Consider the following 9,587-nt stretch of genomic DNA (forward strand, 5'->3'; position numbering starts at 1 on the left):
AACTAATCATCATAAAAAAATAATAAAGAAACTTTGTGGAATCGTCTTCATTTATTAGTCCACTTTTGTGTCCGTTGTCAATAGCACACATTTCTAAGCAGTTTCAGTAAAGTAAGCTTCAAGAATATGCAAATTATCAGTTTAACAATTATCCCATTTTGTTTGTCCAGAAAGCGTGGGGCCGGAGGAGGTGGTGCTTCGGGTGCCAGCGGACTCATGCGGACGGGCTTGATGCGGAAAACGTGTAACGTCGGGTGGACCCATGTGGTGCTGGGCAGGCGAAGTCGGACCACTGAACAGCTGATGACCTTATCCACCGGGAGAGGTCCCAGGAATCGCGGAGCCAGTTTCTTCGACTCCACTCGAAGAGGAAGGTCTTTGGACGACAACCAAACTCTCTGGCCGACCTGGTAGACAGGAGCAGGCGTCCTCCGACAGTTAGCTCTATAAGAGTAGGTGTCGACCGCCCTAAGGAGAACAGCACGCGCCCGTGCCCAGGTGCGGCGACAGCGTTAGCAAATGCCGAAGGACAGGAGACCGCTCCCTCTTGGCTGGGAAACAGGGGTGGCTGATAGCTGTAGACGCACTGGAATGGGGATATGCCGGTGGAAGAGCTGACCAATGAGTTGTGGGCGTTTTCCACCCACACCAGCTGCCGTGCCCAAGAAAGAGGCTCCCGGGTAACCATGCAGCTGAGTGTCGTCTCCAATTCCTGGTTTAGGCGTTCAGATTGTCCATTTGACTGGGGATGAAAACTAGAGGAGAGGCTGACCAAGGCCCCCAAAAGTCGACAGAACTCCTTCCAAAAGCCAGAAGCAAATTGAGGACCTCGGTCAGAAAAGATGTCCTTGGGGAAGGGAGTTTGGGTAGTGCCACGAAGTGGACCATCTTGCTAAAACCATCCACAATCGTGAGAATGGTCGTCATCCCTTCCGAGGCAGGCAGCCCAGTCACAAAGTCCAATGATATGTGGGACCATGGGCGATTGGGAACAGGCAAGGGTTGTAGCAGGCCGGCAGGAGGTCGATTAGACGACTTGTTCCGGGCGCCGGTTTGGCAAGCCCTTACGTAGTCCTGAGCGTCCTTGGCCAAGGAGGTCCACCAGAAGCACTGGGACAGGAAGCTGCAGGTGCGGGCTGCCCATAGGTGGCAGGAAAGACGGGAGTCTTTGGAGAACCTCGGAACGTAGACCCTCCGGTCGGAGTACAGCATGAAAGACTCTATAATATGAATTGGCCAATCGGCATCCGAGACCTTAAGTCAGGAGGCGCTGGCCAAATGGCGTGAATCTTGGCTGTCCGCATCGTTCCTCCGTGGTGCCGATAGCATCCGCTGTCTTTGTTTTTCAATCTTTTTTTTTTAATTATACATTTTTTTCCCGCAAAGGAGGGAACCAACGATAACTGAACCGCGAAAGCAGCGAGAGGTCTCTGTATAGACTTTCTTTCACGCATACACACGCCCCCAAGCACACAGTTTGTTTATGGGTCAATAAACCCAAGCCAACACTCCAAAACATCTTGACCCAAGTCGGCTAAGTCGCGGCACAGTAATCAGAGCTCAAAGTGATACATTGCACCTTCGTGCAACTGTTCAAGTGTTGTGTCAGGCTCACTCTTTACTCTATTTGTCAAAAGGTGTGCGGACAACAAGTCTCGCCCGGGACGGGGAGAGAAATGTCACGGCGTAATATCAAGTGTGTGAACTTCAAAATGAAGCTTTCGGTAAACTTGTCACAGAGAAAGAAAAAACAATTTTCAATTTCCGTTTTTTTTCCCTTTTTTCATCTTGTGAAACATCAGCTTATAATGTTTTTTTTTCCATGGGATCACATGGTTTCAGTCTCAATTTTATGGTTACTTGAAGCATTTGGCAGTAATGACATGCATTATTTTAAAGTTCACTAAAATAGAGCTGCGAAATATTTTGCTGTGGATGCATATATAGGCCTGTTTTTCAGTGTATTTATTTATATGAGATTTAATACATTGTTTTTAGTTAAGTTATAATACTCTCCACGTTCCCAATAAATATCGGATAATCTTTTGGTTAACATGCTTATGTTGAATGTACATGATGTTCCTCTTTTGTAGATACAAATATTAATTTATTGGTCCGTCATTTTTAAACAAAAATATAATGTAAATAATATGTTTTTTAAGTTAGAGACAAATTTACCATTACTAGTTTGTCATTTTGGGCAGCACGGCGGGGCAGTGGTTAGCGCGTGTGCGGCACAGTACTTAGGTCATGAGATCGAACCTCCTGTGTGGAGTTTGCATGTTCTCCCCGTGCTTGCGTGTGCGGCACAGTACTTAGGTCATGAGATCGAACCTCCTGTGTGGAGTTTGCATGTTCTCCCCGTGCTTGCGTGGGTTTCCCCCGGGCACTCCAGTTTCCTCCCACATTCCAAAAACATGCATTTCAGGTTAATTGGCCTGTCCAAATTGTCCCTAGGTGGGAATGAGCGAGTGAGTTGTCTGTCCCCGTGTGCCCTGCGACTGGCTGGCAACCAGTTCAGGGTGTCCCCTGCCCACTGCCCGAAAATAACTGGGATGGGCTCCAGCACCCCCGTGACCCAACTGAGGGTAAGCGGTGCAGATAATGGATGGATAGTTTTTGGTTTCAACAAAAGTATTATATCATCATTGGTGTGGTACACAATGGTGGACCCCTTTTTTAGTAAATTAGTTATTTTTGACTTGGTGATTTTCATTCATTTGTTTGGTTATTTATTTTGATTTTGTTTTTATGAGAGTCATTGGTACTTATTTTAATTTAGCTTTATCTGCATTTTTCAAATTTATTTGATTTATTTGTGTTTCAACATACCCTGCATTTTTTGTTCAGTTTTATCTAGTTTGTGTTACAACATACCCTGCGTTGTTTTCCTTTCATGTTTTTGTCCTGGTAGATTTCGTTTGTATTCCTTCATTATATTTCATGGTACTAGAATATTCTGACCATGTGAGGGAATGTTTCCCATATCGTCTTCCTTTCATGTTGTGTTTTGCTAAAGCCAGTTGGTGTTAGAACATTATGTAGTTGTTCTATTCACGCCCAAGTATGTTTCCTGCATACTCTAACTTTTGTGTTTTGTTCAGTTATCCTCTGTTGTCTCCTTTCATGTTTCGTTCAGGTAGAGCTACTTTTTTTTGCTCCCTCATATCTTTCAGATTTAATTCCTCCCTATTTTCCGGTTCGGAGCCTTCACTCTGAAAATGCCGGTCTACTAGTGATCCCAAGAGCCAAGAAGATATCCGCAGAGCTTTCTCCACCCGGGTCCTGGTGCAGTGGAATGCTCTGCCCTCTGAGATTCGATCTGCAACCTCAGTGGAACTGTTTAAATCTAGGTTTGAAACACAATTAATATTCTCTAGCTTATGAAAGACCTATATTTCATGTTGACAATATCTATGTATTGTTTGTTAATACTAAATCCATTGCAACGTGGTCATCATTTAGATTACCGGTAATTTGGATTTTATATTATACTTTAATTATTTATATTTTATTTTTAATTTTATTGTTTTTCAATGCAAAATCCATTGCAGCCTTATTATCCTGAAAGGGGGATTACCTCATGTGCGGTCCCTTCTCAAGGTTTGTTCATCGCAAAAATCGAATGCAGATAATATTATTGTTTTCTTAAAGACAAATATACGTTAGTTTGCCGTATTCAAACCAAAATCTAATATTGGTTAAGTAGAAAAGTGTGGACCCTTTTTAGGTTCAATTTGTTATTATTCACTTTTTAATTGTACTTTTTTGATTTATAAAGTTTTTATTCACATTTGTATTTATTTTTATTTTATTTGTACTTACTAGTTATTATGGACTCTTTTTATTTACTTTACTTATTTTACCTCCTTCTTTTTTTTATTTTATGAATTTCATTCCTATTTTTTTACTGTCTGTTCCTTTCCTTTTTCATTATTTGGGCCCTAGTGCTGTGGAATGCTCATCCCCCTACGATTCTATCTGCAACCTCAGTGGAAATGTTTAAATCTAGGCTTAAAACACACTTCTATTCTATAGCATATGAATAACCTGTATTTTATGTTGACAATATGATTAAGGGGATTTAAGGACTTGAATTCTTACTACAGGTACATTATTAAATAGTTCAACCTTTTCAAACCAGTGGCTGGAAATAAGCTATAAGATCCGTTTTTAAGTTTAATTAGTTATTTTTCACTTGCTGTCTGATTTTTTTCTTTTCTGTAGTTATTAATTTTGATTTGTGTTCATTTTATTTTGATGTTATCTGTACTTAGTCATAAAGATGTAAGGCATTTATTTTTGTTTACTTTGTATTGTTTATCTTTTTAATTATTTGTACTATGGGTGTATTATCAAATAGATCAACTTTTTGAGTAGTCCGCAACGCGTGCTGCTGAACAAATACCGTATATTGTTGATATATACCCACATCATATTTGTTTTATGGCATTTTATTTGAACCTGCCCCTTTTAACTGTATATTTGTGACTCAGTGTGCCTTTTTTTGCTGGAACAATTTTGCCTCTCAACAGGGGAGTCCGACATAGGCCCTGTGCTGTTGTTCATATTGTGATTTTATTTATTGAAAATGCAGCCAGACAGAAAAGGCTTTGAAGGGACAGATAGAGAGAACAAAGCTGACATGGGAAAAGGGAGATTTGAAACCACAGAAGAACAGTTGCTGAATAATCATGATATGAGTCTACAATAACTTTACACCTTATCTTTGAATAAAAAGGACATCTTGTCCAGAAAGGATTTAAAAAGAAAAACATAGGACAAGACGGAATGCGAAAATAAATCACGCAAATCCAGAAAAAGTTCAGGCTTTGAAATGAATTAATCATATGTTCCGTCAGCAGATGTCAAAATAAGATACACGGCGTACTCCATCTCACATCTTTTTGGGAAATCTACAAATATTTTGAATTAATTAAGAATTGGGTAGGATTTGATCTGTAGTCAGGGTGGAGCACAGACAAACACTAAATCAGGGGTGGTCAAACTTCTTCATTTGTGGGCCGTATTTGGTTAAAACATTTGGCAAAAGGACCAGGAGGAACGGCAGTAGCTCATGAGGTAGAGCGATCGTTTTAGGATTAAGGGATCCCAGTTCGAATCCCAGCTAGTCCGTGCTACATGCCAAAGTGTCCTTGGGTAAGACACTGAACCCCCAATAAGCAGGTTAGCGCCTTACATGGCTGCACAGATCACGGCCGCTATTAGGAAATGTGAAGCACAATGTAAAGCGCTTTGGGAAGTCATTGACTTGAAAAGCGCTATATAAATGCAGATCACTTCATTGAAACCAACACCTTGGCAATAAGTGAGGTAAAAAAAGATACTGTAGACGTATACAATTTCTTATATTGTCACTGCCATCTCAAAAAGACATCTCTCTATATTTGAGGTTTATTTTTCATTGTATAAATTCCATTCGAGCAAAACTAAAAAAAACACAAAAAAATTGAAACTATTTTTTGGAATAGCAGCAACCTATGAATTTATGATTAAATAATAAATATCAGCACGTACGATTTTTTTTTTTTTCAATCTATAGACTATTTAAACAGGCAGCACGGCGGCGCAGTGGTTAGCGCGTGTGCGGCACAGTTCAAAGGTCTCGGGAACCTCCTGTGTGGGTTCAAATCCAGCTACCGGACTTCCTGTGCGGAGTTTGTATGTTCTCCCCGTGCTTGCGTGGGTTTCCTCCGGGCACTCCGGTTTCCTCCCACATTCCAAAGACATGCATTTCAGGTGGATTGGCCGGTCCAAATTGTCCCTAGGTGTGAATGAGCGAGTGAGTTGTCTGTCCCTGTGTACCCTGCGATTGGCTGGCAACCAGTTCAGGGTGTCCCCTGCCACTCCAGCACCCCCGCTGAGTTTAGTTTTTTTTGTCATAGTTTTCCTTTTGTGTGCATGAGATATCTTTCTAGATAAAAAGAAACCCATCATAAAAAAATAGCAAGTAAAAACATGTAGCCAGGTATTTCAACGGTTGGGAAAAACTGGGGAACATTTCAACACTTATTTTTATTATATCTTGTTTACCATTGTGTACACGTACGTTATTGTTATATTTTCAACATATGCCGGGCCGGATTGAGAAGTCGAACTGGCCACATGTGGCCCGCTGGCCGTATTTTGACCAATACCGCCCTAGGGTTGCATATTATTTGACCTCTAGATGTTGTATCTTGTTGGTCAACCAAAAACAAGTGCTAAAAGCACAAAGAAAAAGATAAAAAAGAATCAATGTGACCAAACCGCACATTTTTTATTGTAGAGAGTGTTTCAACGTGTGTGCTTGCGGTTTTCTTTAATTCCAGGATGAAAATGGTGAAAGTAAATAATTGACTGTTTCAAATGCAGTCCAAATGACAACACAAACTGTCACGATCCTGTCAGTTGCCCTCTGATCACCCTCACCTGCGCTCACTCCGCCACTCGTGTACTAATTATCCGTCTCCCTATTTAAGTGAAATGAAATGAAATGAAATGATCTGCATTTATATAGCGCTTTTCAAGTCAATGACTTCCCAAAGCGCTTTACAATGTGCTTCACATTTCCCAATAGCGGCCTTGCAGCCATGTAAGGCGCTAACCTGCTTATTGGGGGTATTAGGGGCTCAGTGTCTTACCCAAGGACACTTCGACATGTAACACGAACGATCCCTTGATCCCAAGACGAGCGCTCTACCTCCTGAGCTACTGCCGCCCCTTCGGTCACTCTTCGTCAGTCCGTCAGCGAACTGACCGCCTCGCCACTTGTCATTGGCTGCGGGGGCTTCCTGCTTCACCTGCACAGCGTACTTCAGCTCATGCAAGGCAAGCACTTTTGATCCTGGCTTTCCCGATCGTCTTCGGTTCCCTGACTTGCTTCCTATCCCCAACCACGCTTCGTTCTCCTGTCCCGGCTACCCAACTTGTTCCGATCCACGACCACGCTCCTTTCTCTTGGCCTGGCTACCCGACTTTCTCCGATTCACGCTCTGCTTTCCGGCCCTGGCTGACCGCCTCGCCACCTGTCACTGGCTGTGGGGGCTTCCTGTTCCACCTGCCCAGCAAGCACCAGATTGCTGTTATTTGTCCCTCTCTCCCTGATCCCCCCGACCACTTAATAAAGTGTTGGGTGAAACTATACTTATTTGGGTCCACTGTTCCAGTTGTGACAGTACGGACTGACCAAGAAATGGACCCAGCGAATTTTCGCACTAGCGCTGATCGGTAAGAGACGTAGGCTTCCACTGCCCTGCAGCCTTTGCAATGGAATAAGGAGGAGGTCCGATGGATGTCGGGCGACGTCTCCGCCCTTCTTAAGCATGTTCAACAGCAACAAAAGCTTCTTCAGCACCAACAACAACTGGCTACACTCACGAAGCTCCTTACCAGTCAGCTGCCGTCATCGGCCCCACCTGCTTGCGATTCCCCGTCAGTCCTGCCCATGGACTCAATCTCCATGGGTTTCGCTGAGCCTCGAGTCGGTTCTCCGGAGAAGTTCAGTGCTGATCCTGCTTAGACCCGGGCTTTCATTACCAACTGCCGGCTGGTATTTGATCTGCAGCCCAGGAATTTCACCACCGAGGCGGCTAAGGTGGCGTACACTATCAATCATCTGTCCGGAAGGGCTCGGCTCTGGGGAACAGCAGAGTTCAAGTGGGGGTCTACAGCCTGCTCCTCATTTCATCTGCCCGACCTGGAGAGGATAAAGGTTTTCAACACTGGGTCATCGTCAGCTGAGCCGTCTAAAACTCTCATGAGCATCCGGCAGGCACCATCCCTGACTACTCCATCGACTTCCGCACCCTGGCCAGTCACAGCAACTGGAACTCAGCCTGGCCGATTACCTGAAAGATGAACTGGTGTCCCACGCCCCGCCTGCCAATCCCGACGGTGCAATTGCTCTGACGGCCCGCATCTATGGACGGGTCCAGGTGGGACGCCGTGAGAGGGGTCGCCAGAGTCGTCCAGTTCCCAGTTTATCCGGAGGGGTTAGCACCACCTCTGCATCCCAGCCACCACCCGCGATCCACCAAGATCCACCGGAGGCCATAGAGGTTGGTCGTGCGTCCCTGTTGGTGTTGGAGCGCTGGCGGCGTCTGTCTGAGGGCCTTTGTCTAGACTGTGGCGAGGAAGGACACCGGGTCTCATCATGGCTGTTAAAAGGGAGAGCTCAACGGATGTTTGCAAGAGTCCAACTGAGCTCAGCCCACATCCAGTTCTCCAAAACCGGAAGACCAGTACTCCTGGCCCACCTTCTAATTGCCGGTTCCACACAGTCCCTGTCCATCCTTGTTGACTCTTGCGCTGAGGCCAACATCCTGGACACGGCCCTAGCCCGGAGGATGGAGTTGAAGCTCTTCCCCCTTCCACCCAGCCCAACGAGCACCAGATTGCTGTTTTTTTCCTCTCTCCCTGATCCCCCCAATCCCTTAATCAAATGTTGTGTGAAACGTTACGCGTTTGGGTCCACTTTTGTTCCGGTCGTGACAACAAACCACCGCTAAGTTGAAAAAAGAAGAGAAAGTTCGAGCGTGGCTGCAAGAGTCATGTACTTGCAGGGCAACACAAGCAGCTTGACAGAGGCTGCAATGATGATTTTAGCCCGAAGATGGCATCAGCATCTACCATATTTTGAAATTATGGACCACTTTAAACGGACAGTGTGTAATATTTAGTGCCTCCTAGTGGTACAAAAAAACTTTCATTTGGTACAAAAAAAAGCATTATATTCAAATACTAAGCAAAATTACATAAACTACAAATTAATGATGATTTTTGGGGGAAATCCCTACTTAGTAATAGCCACCATGTTTGTGTGGAATTTTACTGCTACTCTATGCTCTGTGGCGCTGTTCTTTGTTTGCATTAGACAACACAGTGCCATCTAGTGGTCCAATATTACAGACTGGAGCTCCAATGACTAGGGCTGGGAAAAAACATATTTAACAACACATGACAGACGCAGGCATACCAATCCAAAAACACTACTATACTCTCATACACACACTACTATGCTTTCACACACATACTTCTATACTCTCACACTCATACTACTATACTACAGTACTATAGACTCTCATTTTTGCTCTTACATATAACACCATACTTTAACTCTTGCACAACTACACTCTCATTCAGACTTAGTCATACCCATGCTCAAACACTACCATACTCTCTTATACACACTACTATTATCTCTCATGCATACTATCAAACTATCATACACACACTACTATATTTGCTTGCACATAATGCTATATACTCTCATACACAATCTACTATGCTTTCACACACATATGTCTATACTCTCACACACAATGTTTTTTAGGTTTTCCTCGCCCTTGTGCAGATTTCATATCAGGGGATGGAGTGATGGGAGTCTGTAGCCTGTACAGCCCTTGAGTCCTCTTGTGATTAAGGGCTATAGTAATGAACATGACTTGCCAGGATTCAGATATGTTTTAATGCCAGCAGAGAAGGCCTTGCTGCACTTACGGCCAGAGTTGGGTAGGGTTACTTTAACTTGATTACTTTCAATTACTTTTGGATTACTCCAATACCAAATATGCTTAAAAAAGGGA

The sequence above is a fragment of the Urocampus carinirostris genome, chromosome 12 (assembly GCF_059441175.1).
Source record: "Urocampus carinirostris isolate Australia breed hairy pipefish chromosome 12, RoL_Ucar_1.0, whole genome shotgun sequence".
Taxonomy (NCBI): Eukaryota; Metazoa; Chordata; class Actinopteri; order Syngnathiformes; family Syngnathidae; genus Urocampus; species Urocampus carinirostris.